Source organism: Stomoxys calcitrans, chromosome 2, assembly GCF_963082655.1.
Source record: "Stomoxys calcitrans chromosome 2, idStoCalc2.1, whole genome shotgun sequence".
Lineage (NCBI taxonomy): Eukaryota > Metazoa > Arthropoda > Insecta > Diptera > Muscidae > Stomoxys > Stomoxys calcitrans.
Window position 1 is genome coordinate 119,007,464 of NC_081553.1, and position 14,132 is coordinate 119,021,595.

The 14,132-nt window shown below is 36.8% G+C and overlaps 1 protein-coding gene across 4 annotated transcripts in view; it reads right to left on the minus strand.

The window, feature by feature from the left end:
- Positions 1-10,938, minus strand: part of LOC106081756 (homeotic protein antennapedia) — a 527,471-nt gene extending 516,533 nt beyond the window's left edge. For all 4 annotated transcript variants that reach the window (XM_059362108.1, XM_059362106.1, XM_059362107.1 and 1 more), the window contains exon 1: positions 10,655-10,938. The gene's annotated coding sequence lies outside the window, so the exon portion shown is untranslated. The remainder of the gene's footprint in view (positions 1-10,654) is intronic.
- Positions 10,939-14,132: the final 3,194 nt, after the last annotated feature.

Consider the following 14,132-nt stretch of genomic DNA (forward strand, 5'->3'; position numbering starts at 1 on the left):
GACAGCACTCACTGATTTATGAGAAGTTTGCCCCAGTTCCTTAATGGAATGTTCATACTCAAATTTGCAATTTTCTCTAGTCCCATGATATTTAAATTATAACAGTCCCCTTTAATTCTGCAATCATTTTCAAACTGCCAAAATTCCACATCAATTTAAAGGCACCTCGTTCCAAATCTCCTACAGTTTATTACCCCAGCACACCGTCAACAATTATACGAAAATATGAATGGAATTTGTACGAAAGTTCATAAATTAAAAGCAACAAAAATGCTATGCAACAAACCTACACTTCATTATATAGCAATTTTATAGACTCGAGAAAAATACACTCTTAAATATGCGTATAGCTACAATACACATACATAAGTATGAGATATTGTCTACAACATCACATAGGCTGGTAGGCAAGCAGACGCAGACATGCAGTCCGGTAGTGACAATAACGACAGAAAAATGCAAAAATGAAAAATATTGAGTAAAAATGTTATCAATTGAAATAAATCAATAAATAATAACATAATAATTACTCTCACTATTACCAACAAAGGATGCAAGTTTAATACCCATACATACAAATACATGTGTGTGTGTGATGGCATAGATGATATAAAGTAATGCATTTATTTCAATGATCATACAAAATTTCATAAAAAGGATATATGTATGTATGCACATAAAGAGGACATAACAGGTAGAGACATTTTAAAGGCCTTAACTATGATGACCCCAAGGGGAAAAGCAACTATAAAAACTATTTATTCTTATGCACCTATTTTGCACAAAATTTTGACTTTTGATATTCGATTGTTGAAGCATACTAAATGTTCTATATTTACATATAACGTAGACTTTGAAATTTGAGTAGGGATTAGGACACCTTTCTGAAATTTTAAATAAACTGGACTGAGATGTTATAATGTCAAGATTCAGAACCTTTAAGTAACAAGGAAGCCTAATAAAAATTTGGTTGGTTTGCGAAATTTTATTTCTAGTCTGATTTTTATACCCTCCACCATAGGATGGGGGTATACTTATTTCGTCATTCTGTTTTCAAGACCTCGAAATATGCGTCTAAGACCCCATAAAGCATATATATTCTTGATCGTCATGACATTTTAGGTCGAACTAGCCATGTCCGTCAGTCAGTCTGTCTGTCGAAAGCAGGCTAACTTTCGAAGGAGTAAAGCTGCCATATAAACCGGTCTTGGATCTTGAGCCTCTGAAAGGCACAATTTTTATCCGATTTTATTTAAATTTCGCACGTAGTGTTTTGGTATCACTTCCAACAACTGCGCTAAGTATGGTTTACATCGGTCCATATTTTGATATAGCTGCCATATAAACCGATCTGGGATCTTGACTTCATGAGCTTTTGGAGGGAGCACTTCTTATCCGATATGGCTGTTATTTTGCACGTGGTGTTTTAGTATCACTTCCAACAACTGTGCTAAGTATGGTTCAAATCGGGTTATAACCTGATATAGCTGCCATACAAACCGATCTTGGGTTTTGACTTTTTGAGGCTCTAGAGGGCGCAATTATCGTCAGATTTTGCAGAAATTTCGCACAAAATGTTTTGGTATCACTTCCAACAACTGTGCCAAGTATGATTGAAATCGGTCTACAACCTGGTATAGCTGCCATATAAACCGATCTTGGATCTTGACTTCTTGAGCCTCTAGAGGGCGCAATTATCGTCCGATTTGGCAGAAATTTCGCACAAAATGTCTTGGTATCACTTCCAACAACTGTGCCAAGTATGGTTGAAATCGGTCCACAATCTGGTATAGCTGCCATATAAACCGATCTTGGGCCTTGACTTCTTGAGCCGGTAGAGGGCGCATTTCTTATCCTATTTGGCTGAAATTTTGCGTGAGGTGTTTTGTTGTGACTACCAACAACTGTGCTTAGTATGGGGCAAATTAGTACATAATCTGATATAGCCGATCTGGGATCTAGAATTCATGAGCCTCTAGAGGGCGGAATTCTTATCCGACTTGGCAGAAATTTTGTAGCACGTCTTCTCTCGTGGCCTTCAATATACGTGTACAATATGGTCTGAATCGAACTTTTTGCTTCTTGATCCCCTACAATGCGCAATTCTTGTCCGAATGGACTGATATATTACACAATGTCTAGCATTAAATTCATTTATGTTCCGAATCGGACTACAACTTGATATAGTTCCCATAGCATAACAGTTCTTATACATTATTCTTTGTTTGCCTAAAAAGAGATACCGCGCAGGAAACTCGACAAATGCGATTCATGGTGGAGGGTATATAAGATTCGGCCCGGCCGAACTTAGCACGCTATTACCTGTTTTGTTATATTTTAGCCAACGGCAGTATGTAACGTTGGCTTAAAAATTACAAAAAAATTTAGATGTCCGAAAAATAAGTGAAATTCTTCAAATATATTTGTTGAAGTAATCATTCACTATCCAGAAATGAAAATAGAAAGATTGTTAGAAAATCGATACCCAAAAAATCTTTCTTAGGACCGAATTAATCAACTTTGAGGATTACAGTGAACACTGTGTACAATTAACACATTCTGCTTTACTCATTCCAAGATGAATAAAAAGATATCAAATGTTGTCCTCAGAGAAATTCATATATTCTACACCATTATTATACATCTTCAATACAAGGTTTTTTATATCTCTACAGAAATGTTTTTATGCTTTTCTTCGAGTCATACCACAAAGCTAATGTCAAGTGAATGTCACTATTTAAATACCCGACGGTCATTCAATTTTAATTTATTTTATAATTAAAAGTTTTACTTTAAACAAGTAGAAGCGTGCTAATTTGGCAAGCTCTCTGAATAACTTTTTTAAATATATATGAGTTAAAACAAGTTATTGACCAATATAGACCGTACTTGCCATGGCTGTTAGAGTGTCAAATTGGAAGATCGGCTTAATTGACAGCTATATAAGGTTATCAACCAATTTAGACCATACTTGGCACAGTTAGTGGAAGTCGTACCAAACCGACATATGCAAAATTTCCATCAAATTGGATAAGAATTGCAACCTTTAGAATCTCAAGAAGTCTAATTGGTAGATCGGTTTATATGGCGGGTATATCAGGTTATGAACTGATTAAGACAATACTTGGCCCAGTTGTTGAAAGTCATACATCAACGATATGTGTAAAATTTCACCCAAATCCGATAAGAAGATCTAAAAGGTTAATCGGGAGATCAGTTTGAACTATACTTAGCACAGTTATTGGCAGTGATATCAAAATACCACATGCAAAAATTTAGCGAAGTCGGATAGGAATTGCGCTTTCTAAAAGCTCAAGAAGTCAAGACCCACGATAGATTTATATGGCAGCTACATCAAAACATGGACTGATTTGACCCATTTACCATCCCAACCGACCTACTCTAATAAGAAGTATTACTGTATAATTTAAAGCGCCTACCTGTACTCCTTCTAAAGTTAGGGTGCTTTCGACAGACGGACGGACAGACGGATGCACATAGCAAAATCGACGTAAAATATCAAGACGATCAAAAACATATACTTTATGGTATACTAATGACGAAATTAGTTTACCCCCTTCCTATGGGGGAGGATATTAAAAAGCTACAATTATTTAGCACGAGTCATGTTCCATGTTTATGTTCCACCTCATATAATCTTTCTTAGAAAGAGGTCCAACAAATAATGATATTCGCTTGAAATTTTGGTCAGATGCTTTTTATATCCACCACCATATGTTGGTTGATTGCTAATCTAGTCATTCCGTTAGTAACACATCGAAATATTGATTTGCGACCCCATAAAGTATATATATTCTGGATCGTCTTGACATTTCAAGTTGATCTAGCTATGTCCGTCCGGCCATCCGTCCGTCTGGCGAAATTTCGACAGCGTTTGAATCCGTAAAGCTAGCCGCTTGAAATTTTGAAGAGATACTTACTACTGTGGTAGGTCATTGGGGTTTGCAAATGGGTCATATCGGTTCAGGTTTAGATATAGCTCCTTAATAAATATAAACCAGTCACACGATTTGACTTCTTGAGCCCCTGGAAGCCGATATTTTTGTCTAATTTGGCTAAAATTTTGCATGTGGTGTTCGGTTTTTTCTTCCAACAACTGTATTAAGTATGATTTAAATCGGTCTATAACCTGATATAGCTTCCATATAAACTGATCTTCCGATTTGACTTCTTGAGTCCTTAAAAGACGCAATTTGTGTCTAATTCGGCCCAAATTTGGCCTGCGGTGTTCTATTAAGATTCATCCCGGCGGAACTTAGCACGCTTTCACTTATTTTGATCTAAGTCGTTGGGGATTGCGAATGGGCCGATATCCCGATTTGAGATCTTGAGTCATTGCAAGTTGCAATTGTTATAAGATTTCGCAAAAATCTTGCAGGTGGTGTTCTGTTACGACCCCAATGAACCAGTTGGGGATGAATATGTAAGCAATATAAACATCAAATGTAAGTTTGATACAGAAAAATTCTGTAAATGCTTAAACTGACCATCTTGAATTTATTCGTAATACTTCCGATCTGCTATTGAAAGATGATTCTCCAGTTGGAAATCGAACTGACTGCGTTCTCAATAAAAATCTTAATGTTAAAGATTGTGTAGTCTATCACACCGGTTCCGCACAGAAGCAAATGAATTGCTTAATAAATTTTCAAATAAAGGTCAATCCGTAATCCGATATTTTGTGTTTTGTTGAAATTTTATTAATGATATCTAATATTTGTCCGCCCATATACTTTTGCACCAATGGAAATTTTTTTAACCAAGAGCAAACGCTATATATTATTCCAAAATCGGTTCAGTAAAATCGGTTTAACGAGCATCGTTTAGTTAAAAAGAGGTAGCAGAAAAAGTATCGATTTTGGTACGCAACCGCATTTTTGTGAACAAATTCAACGCACCTATTTTATTTGGAGAAAGCTCCCACAAACTTCCACCAACGGACTGGGATAAAGCGGCAAAATAATCGTAAATGTAATAAGCGATTTACACTTACGTAAAGGGTTTTTAAACAGGGGCTACATTTCTCTTCAGTAAGGTTTACCATTTCAAGATGGAATGATATACGAGCCAACAACGAGTCGAAATTATTAGAGTTTACTACTGAAATTCGGAGTCAGTGGCCTCAACGCTAAATGCTTCAGCGATGAGGCTCAATTCTGGCTGAATGGCTTCGTCAATTAGCAAAATATGCATTATTGGTCAGAGATTAATCCACACGTGCTACATGAGTCATCATTGATGACTCAATTCAGCCATGATTCATTGATGGCTCAATTCAGCCAGAATTGAGCTTCATGAGCCACATGCCGAAAAAATACGATTTGGTGCAATTTATGGGCCGGCGGCGTCACTGGGCCGTACTTTTTCCGTGATGATCAAGAACGGCACGTTACTGTGAATGGGTATCGCTACCGCTCAATTATAACAGAATCTTTTTGGACCCAATTGAATGATATGGACTTGGAGGACTTGTGGTTCGTTCCAACAGGACGGCGCCTAGAGCCACACAGAGAATGTCACAATCAATTTGTTGGAAAACAAGTTTGGAGAATGTGTTATCTCGGAAAATGGTCCAGTCGATTGGCCGCTTCGGTCGTGCGTTTTGACGCCGTAAGGCTATATCCTGTGGGGCAAAGTCAAGTCTATGGTCTATGTCGATCTAGCCATGTCCGTCCGTCTGTCCGTCTGTCGAAAGCACGCTAACTTTCGAAGGAGTAAAGCTAGCCGCTTGAAATTTTGCACAAATACTTTTAATTAGTGTAAGTCGGTTGGTATTGTAAATGGGCCAAATCGGTCCATGTTTTGATGTAGCTGTCATATAAACCGATCTTGCATCTTGACCTCTTGAGCCTCTAGAGGGCGCAATTCCCGTCCGATTTAACTGAAATTTTGCACGTAATGTTTTGGTATCACTTTCAACAACTCTGCCAAGCATGATTCAAATCGGTTCTTAATCTGGTATAGCTGTCATATAAACCGATCTTGGATCTTGACTTCTTGACTTCTTGAGCCAATAGAGCGCGCAATTCTCATCCGATTTGGCAGAAATTTTGTACAACGGCTTCTCCCATAACCCCTAACATACGTGTATAATATAGTCTGAATTGATCAGTTGCTTGATACAGCTCCCATATAAGCCAATCTCCCGATTTTGCTTCTTGAGCCCCTACAAGGCGCAATTCTTATCCGAATGAACTGAAATATTACACAATGACTTCTACAATGTTCAGCATTCATTTATGGTACGAATCGGACTATAACTTGATATAGCTCCAATAGCATAACAGTTCCTATTCAATATTCTATGTTTGCCTAAAAAGAGATACCGCGCATAGAACTCGACACATGTGATCAATGGTGGAGGGTATATAAGATTCGGCCCGGCCGAACTTAGCACGCTTTTACTTGTCTTTATTAAAAAAAACTTTTTTAGCCCCATTATTGAAAGACCCTATATATGGCCGTTGTAAAAAATAATCTCAACGGTACTGCACTAAATTAGCACGAATTTTTCGCATAGCAAGGTCAAACATCAGGTATCCTACACTTTTGTCGTTTTCGGTTTGTACCCTTCTTGATTTATTTTGTGATAATAATTCAACTAATGTTCTTCGCTATGATTAAGTTTTGCTTAATGTTTTTCTAAACATGATGCGATATGTTTGCTAATGATTTTAGTATAAATGCGCCAGAGGAAACATATTCGCTTAGGAACTTCCGGAATTTGAACTTCGTCAATTTACAATGTATTTTTTGACGAGTTGACTGGAGTGGAATCTACTCATATTCATTCAATTGATCACCAGCTTGATTTTCTTCGGAAAAATATTTTAAATTTCTACGATGCTATGATTCCCATTCGAACAAAAAGGGTAACTTCAAAGATTCTGCATTGGTTCAACTTGTTTGTCAAGGCGTTTATGAAGGATAGAGATAATGCAATTTACAGGTGGAAATGGTTTAGAAAATTGGAATTGCACGAGGAATTTAGTACCGCCGGAAAATGGGGGATATTTGCATTAGTGCTGCGAAAAAGAAATATTATTCCAGTAGACTTAGCTCTGGTAAAGCAATATGTATTACTCCAGTAATTTTAGTTCTGCTATAGATACCAAGAGTAGATGAAAAATAATTCAGGATATTATATTGGCTTCTATAAATCCAAAGCTTTTGGTCATTGTCATGGTGATACTGAGTTCTATTAACATTTTTCAACACTTCGGCTGTAGGAGCTGATCACTCGTTTTATGATGTATCGGATTGTGTATCTAGTGAAGAAAACTTCCAATTCCGTTGTGTCACTCATGATGAAGTCCTGCATTGTTGTTTAGGAGTCAAATCCAACGCCATCAGGTCTGATGAAGTGGATTCCAAGTTTTTTCGAATTCTTCTTCCCTGACTCTACTCATATATAACATTCTTCTTTAATCGTAGTCTTACTACAAACACTTACCAAATACTTTGAAGCATGGTAAGGTTATTCTTGTTCCGTAACACATTTTGCCCGATTTTGATCCTGTGCTCTTTCTTCAAAGTTTTTGAAAAAAAAAGTTCATATGCAAATGAAGGAGTATTTACGGCCTTCAGACCCAGTGGAAAAATGGCGAATGTATTACATTTGGAATATCCATTATAATTCGTTAAAGGATTGACTATCTATAAGATATCTCAAAGAATAAGCGGAGTAATTCTTTGCACATTGATTACCAAGTGAAATACCATGTCAAATGATGTTGGAATGTTAAGTTTTTGTGAGTGACGATTCTTCTTCATTTCGGAACTATGCTGTTTGTTGTAGCCGTCTTGTCGAGTCAAAAAACATACATGATTTAGTTTGCTTTATATTGTGCAGAATGAAAGACGTTTCTAAGTAAAGCAATTAAATTTTTCATTTAAATCAGGGCCTTTTCATTGGCTATTAAACAAATGGCCTGATTTTGCTAAAATGTTTAGCAGTGAATTGTATAACAGCCGTCCCATCTATACATAATAAACATTTCTTGCCTCCTAAAAGAGCAAATTAAAAAAAAAAAAAACAAGTAAGAGCGTGCTAAGTTCGGCCGGACCGAATCTTATATACCCTCCACCATGGATCCCATTTGTCGAGTTCTATGCGCGATATCTCTTTTTAGGCAAACAAAGAATATTGAATAATAACTGTTATGGTACTGGAGCTATATCAAGTTATAGTCCGATTCGGACCATAAATGAATGCTGAACATTGAAGAAGTCATTGTGTTATATTTCAATTCATTCGGATAAGAATTGCGCCTTGTAGGGGCTCAATTTAAGGCAAAAAGTGCAACTTCTTACCATATCCATGCAATGCCAAAAATAAAAAAACCCTCGAAGTCAATTAAGCTAGACTTTGGGGGCAGTATATATAGAATACTCTGCCAAAGTAAATTTTTATACTTTCCACTATAGGTTGAGGGTATAATTATTTCGTCATTCCGTTTGTAACACCTGTGCCTCTAAAAAAAGTACATATATTCTTGATCATCATGACATTTTAAGTCGATCTAGCAATGTCCGTTCATCTGTCCGTCCGTCCTTCTGTCGAAAGCACGTAAACTTTCCGAGAAACAAAGCTAGATGCTTGAAAGTTTGCACAAATACTTTTTAGTAGTGTAGATCGGTAGGGATTGAAAATGGGCCAAATCTGTTCATATTTTCATATAGCTCCCATATAAACCGATCTTGGGTTTTGATTTCTTGCGCCTCTAGAGGGCGCAATTCTTATACGATTTGACTGAAATTTTGCACCTGGTGTTTTGTTATCACTTTCAACATCTGTGCTAAGTCAAATGGTGCAAATCAGTCGATAACCTGACATAGCCGCCATATAAACCGATCTCCCGATTAGACTAATTGAGCTTATAGAGGGCGCAATTCTTATCCAATTTGGTTGAAACTTTACATATGTCGTTGTGGTATGACTCTAAATAACTGTACCAAGTATGGTCTAAATCGGGCGCCCAGGTAGCCGAGTTGGTAGCGTGCTTGTATTACCAGTGGGTTCGATTCCCGCCAGAAGCCTTGGTCTGTCGCTACTGTGGTATCACAATGGATTTAAAATTGTCTTAGTTAGTCTGTAAAGAACTGCCACTCCTACTTAATCTAACCTAACCAAGGTCTAAATCGGCTGATAACTGATATAGCTACCATATAAAACGATCTCCCAATTGAACACTCTGAGCCACTCGAGGGCGAAATTTTTACTCGAATTGCCTGAAATTTTGCAGGTGGTATTTTTCTAAGACTTCAAACCGCCATGACAAGTACGGTCCATATCGGTCAATAACTTGATGTAGCTCATATATATATATTGAAAAAGTCATTCAAAGAACCTGAAAAATGCGATCCATTGTGGAAGGTATATAAGATTCGGCCCGGCCCAACTTAGCACGCTTCTTTTTATTTCAATTTTTTTTTAGATGTTCCTTGTCAGATGTTTAGACCAATCAAAGCTTTTACGGTAAATGAATGGAAAAAAACTAAATACCAAAAGATTTCCGGGATTTGACCTTATTGATGGGAAAGTGTTGAAAGCATTACCTAAAAAAAGCATAATCTATTTAACTGTACTTATCCTATCCAATGGAAACATGCTTAAATTATTATGATTCTTAAGCCAAACAAATCTGAAAATTCCGTTTTGTCTTATAGGCCCATAAGCTTGTTACCAATAATTTCTAAAATAGTTAAAAGACTGGTACAAAAGAGGCTGGTACCTATTTTGAACAAACTAAACATCATTTCCAATCATCAATTTCGGATTTCGGCAAGGCCATGGTACCTCGGAACAATGCCAAAGCATTGATCAAACAATAAGATATAGCCTAGAGAAGAAACAATACTGCTGATCGGTCTTCCTGGATGTAAAACAAGCTTTCGACAAAGTTTGGCACAACGGACTTTTGTATAAGTTAAAAACTCTCTAGCCTACAACTTTTTATTTACTTATGAAATCTTACTTGAGCGAAAGACGATTTTTTGTAAATATCATTGATGAAGATGCTGTTAAAGGGCATATAAACTCAGGAGTTGCCCAAGGAAGTGTTTTGGGACCTGTTCTTTATACTGTATATACCCATGATTTTCCTGTCAATGATAGTGTTACAGTCGCTATCTAAGCGGATGACACTGCAGTTTTGGCCGTTAGTAATGACCCATCACATCCATCACAATTAGTACAAAGCCACTTTAACACTGTAGATACATGGCTTGGAATATTAAAGTCAATGCTGATAAATCAACTCACGTAACGTTTACAATGAGAAAAGGCGATTGTCCCCAAATATCTTTAAATAGCGATGCTATTCCAACATCCACGTGTGTTAAGTACTTGGGCTTAAACATAGATAGACGCTTGACTTGGACAGCATATCATATCAAAATGAAAGCAGCTTGAAACGAAAACAAAGCGAATGTACTGGCTATTGGGCTCAAGATTGCAACTAAGTTTAGAAAATAAAGTATTACTGTAAAAAACTATTCTAACACCGATTTGGATACATACTTTAATTAAGTTAAAGTATATATTAAGTTAAAGTATTTATATTAATTAATTTTATGAAAATTTGCCTATAATTTTCTTTTGTAAATAGATCGCAAATAAAAAAATACTTACGTTTAATCCTTGACTCTGGCTTCTTTTACTCCCAAAAAAAAAATTGTTAGTTACACTGGACTCATGCACCGAACTTTAGTTTTGGATGGTTCAATACAGTATCACTTTGTTTTATATTTAATTCCTTAAGTTGGGTGATATTTTTTGGGGAAAATTAAAAACTAAGCACTGTGGTGCCCAGAATTTGTTTACGATTTTTTCTTCTTTTAAATCTTAAAAAATACACACAGGGATATTTCTGAGAAAAATTATTGCTAATTTTTTTGAGACTAGATAGATTAACGGTATTATTTTAATTTATTTACTATAATGAAATTTTTTATTTATTTTAAAAATAAACTTTTGGCATTGATTAGTTAGTTGTTTGCTTTATACTATGAATTAAGTTACGTTTTTTAATTAATTTAATAAAGTTGTGTGTGTGTTTTTTTTTATTTAAAACCAATGTTGTGGTAGTTTATTTTTGAAATATTTAAATATTGGCACCTTAAATATTTGCGGTGATTTTGTTTTTAATTTATTTTCTTTTTTTTAATATATTGCACTTTTGTTTTTTTCTCTTTTGCATATATATTTTAATTAATTATTTTTTTTTGTTTGCCTTGATGATTTATTGTGTTGATAGTCTTGCACTGTTGTTGTTTTTGGCTTTCTTATGTTTCAGTAATTTATTAAATTTTTATTGCCATTCTTCATCTACCGGCCATGATTTTGGATTTTTCTTCTTTTTTCTGTGGTGATACACTTTTTTGTTCGCCCTTGCATACTTTGAATTTTGATTAACGTTTTAATTTGGTTTTTATTTATTGTTTGTTTTTGTTTTTACTAATTCTCAGGTGGCAGTTAGTCAATACGTCATTAAAGACGTATCATGAGGAGAGAAAAGCTTTCTTTTGTTGCAGTAGTTGTTATTGTTTTTGTCTTGTATAATGTCTTTAGTAACGCGCTACCGTGTTTTGTTTGTGATGACTGTAAACATACGAATAAATTTCAGTTTTTACGATTATTGTTATGATTATTTTTATGACTGACTGATGGGGGATGACGGCAACCGAGAAGGCCAGAGAGAGGACCACCGAGTAGTAGTAGTAGTAGTCAGTCGTCAGTCTACTATGAACGGCAAACGCACAACAATCCGGCGAGATGTGGCGGCGATGTATTGCTATAGAGGACGCTATTTGCGGATGGATTGTGATGATTTTTTGTTTGATGATGGCTGCTGCCGTCTTCTATGACTGCCTGCCTCCCTGTTGGTGTGAGTATGTGTGCCTCTGCTCGCAACTTGCACTGGTTGTAGCCACTGTGATGTTCGTGCGTTCGTTCGTTCGGCTGTTGTTATTGTTGTTGTTGTCACTGTAATGCCGGGAGTGTGCCTTCTACTTCCCCTAAGAACAGTAACAGAATCATCAGCCGACAGTCAGCCAGCCACCACTTGTGACTTATTTCCTCTGCTTACGCCCCGATGTGATAAACGCGAGCGGTGTATGGCTCAGTGCGTTCTTCTAAAGTCTGTCTGTCCTTAGGTCTTGGATGCTTCTATGGTGTTTTTTTTTTGTTTTGTAAATTGTGTCATAAAACTATGTTAGCAAACATTTACGAGGGCAGTTAGTTGTTGGTTCACTAACAGCTGTAGGGTCCATAGCATTGAAAATGTTTTTTAAGATCTAAGCGAATGCCACTATTTTCAGGAGTAGGCCCTCTGAAGAACTACCGTTTTGAAATAACAACGACATTTCCGCGATTATTTTTATTTATTTTTTATTCATAACACCGTTATGTTATTATTGTTTAGTGATCTCTTTGGGCACTCCCCTCTCTTGTTTTCTGAATCTCACACAACACTCTCTCTCTCAATCACCCAAATAAAGTGTTTTGAGATTTTATGGCTATTATTTTATTACTATTATTATTGTTTTGTGATGATGTTGATTTCTTTACGACTTCTATCGAACTAAACCCATAAACTATACGTTTCGTGGCATATACATGTGAAAAATTCGAGCAAAAACACACTTGGCTCTGGCCCCTGTGTATGTGTGTGTGTGTTTGTTGTGTGCTTTTTCCCGTTGCTTTTTCTGGTTCTTCTCGCGCCGCGTCGCATTTGCTCTGTTGTGCTGAAGAGCGTCACATAAAAATGTAGAATTTCTTAATTCAATTCGAGCCAAGTCTTTGTAGTCGTCGCCGCCGCCGCCGTCACATGGTTAAAGAACAAAACAACAACAGTGCGGAGAGTCGTACATTTTGAAAATGTAGTGTAAAAAGAAATTTATGGCTTTGCCGTCATACGAAAGCGTCGCTCTGGTGAAGCCACGCCGCCGCAACTTCGCTATTCAGAGAAGCTTAACGCACATGGCTGAAGAAAATAAAGTTTGAGAAAATCTATAATCAGCCATTGAAAAAAAGGGGAAAAGCTACTACGGTGGCAGCGTAAATGGAGTTGGAAGGCCTATAAACACTGCAGAAAATCCTCAAAAGTTCTCATATAAATAAGCCGCACATATGTATGGTAACCAGCAAAATAGCCTACATTCATTCATACTCAACTCTCGACTTTGTATATTTTGCTGAAGGGGGATATAGTGGGGGTATTGTATAGAACCCTCTGCCTGCCGAGTTGTTGACGTTCATTTGTGCTCTGTCGCCCAATTCCAACAGTATATAAATAATCTTATAAGAAACTCAGCAAAGTCAAAAACAAACACACACACACACACACTAAGCACAGCAAAGAAGACAAAGAGTGCCAGCAAAGAAGACAAACACCAAACCCCCCACTCACATCAACACGATAATATGCTCTCCCAGCGAAATTTTGTATTGTATAACCCCACCACACCACATCGGTCCTTTGAGTATTTCCCTAAAATGATCCACTGTGCAGCGTAAATGCCTTCATTCCTTTGTTATGTTCTGCTCTGAAAACAAACTCTCTAACTCAGCGGGTGTTCGTTCGCTCATATTTGATTATTTATGTGCTCAGAGCTGCTGGCGTAAACTTTACTGGTGCGTCGCGGTCGACAGCACATTTGCGTTGCGTCTCGTAAATTTTGCGGCAAGCAACTGTTTTGAGTGACCACGCGTAGCGCCGAAGCAATAAAGTATTCTTGGGTCGGTTTTGCGAAATTTATTGTGTGAATTTTTGTTGTGTTGTGTATGTTGGGTCTTTTGAATTTTTTTTTTTCGTTTTTGCCTTCGCTCTTTGAAATTTGAAATCTCGGGCCCAGAGAAAGAGAGCATATTGCTGTATGGCCCTTTGTATGGGGTTTTGCCAAATTTTACTGAGTTGAGAAGTGCACAACTGAGTTGAGTGAGTTATTGTGATTTGTGTTGCTCTATTCATGTGGCTTTTTCGTTGCTGGTAGCTGTTGTCTGGGCCGTCGCTGCCGTAGAGTTTTGGCTGTTTTCTTTATATTGAGTTGGGCATGAAAATTTCTTCCTGCTGCCACAGAATTTATGTGAGAATTTTTTACACATTTTG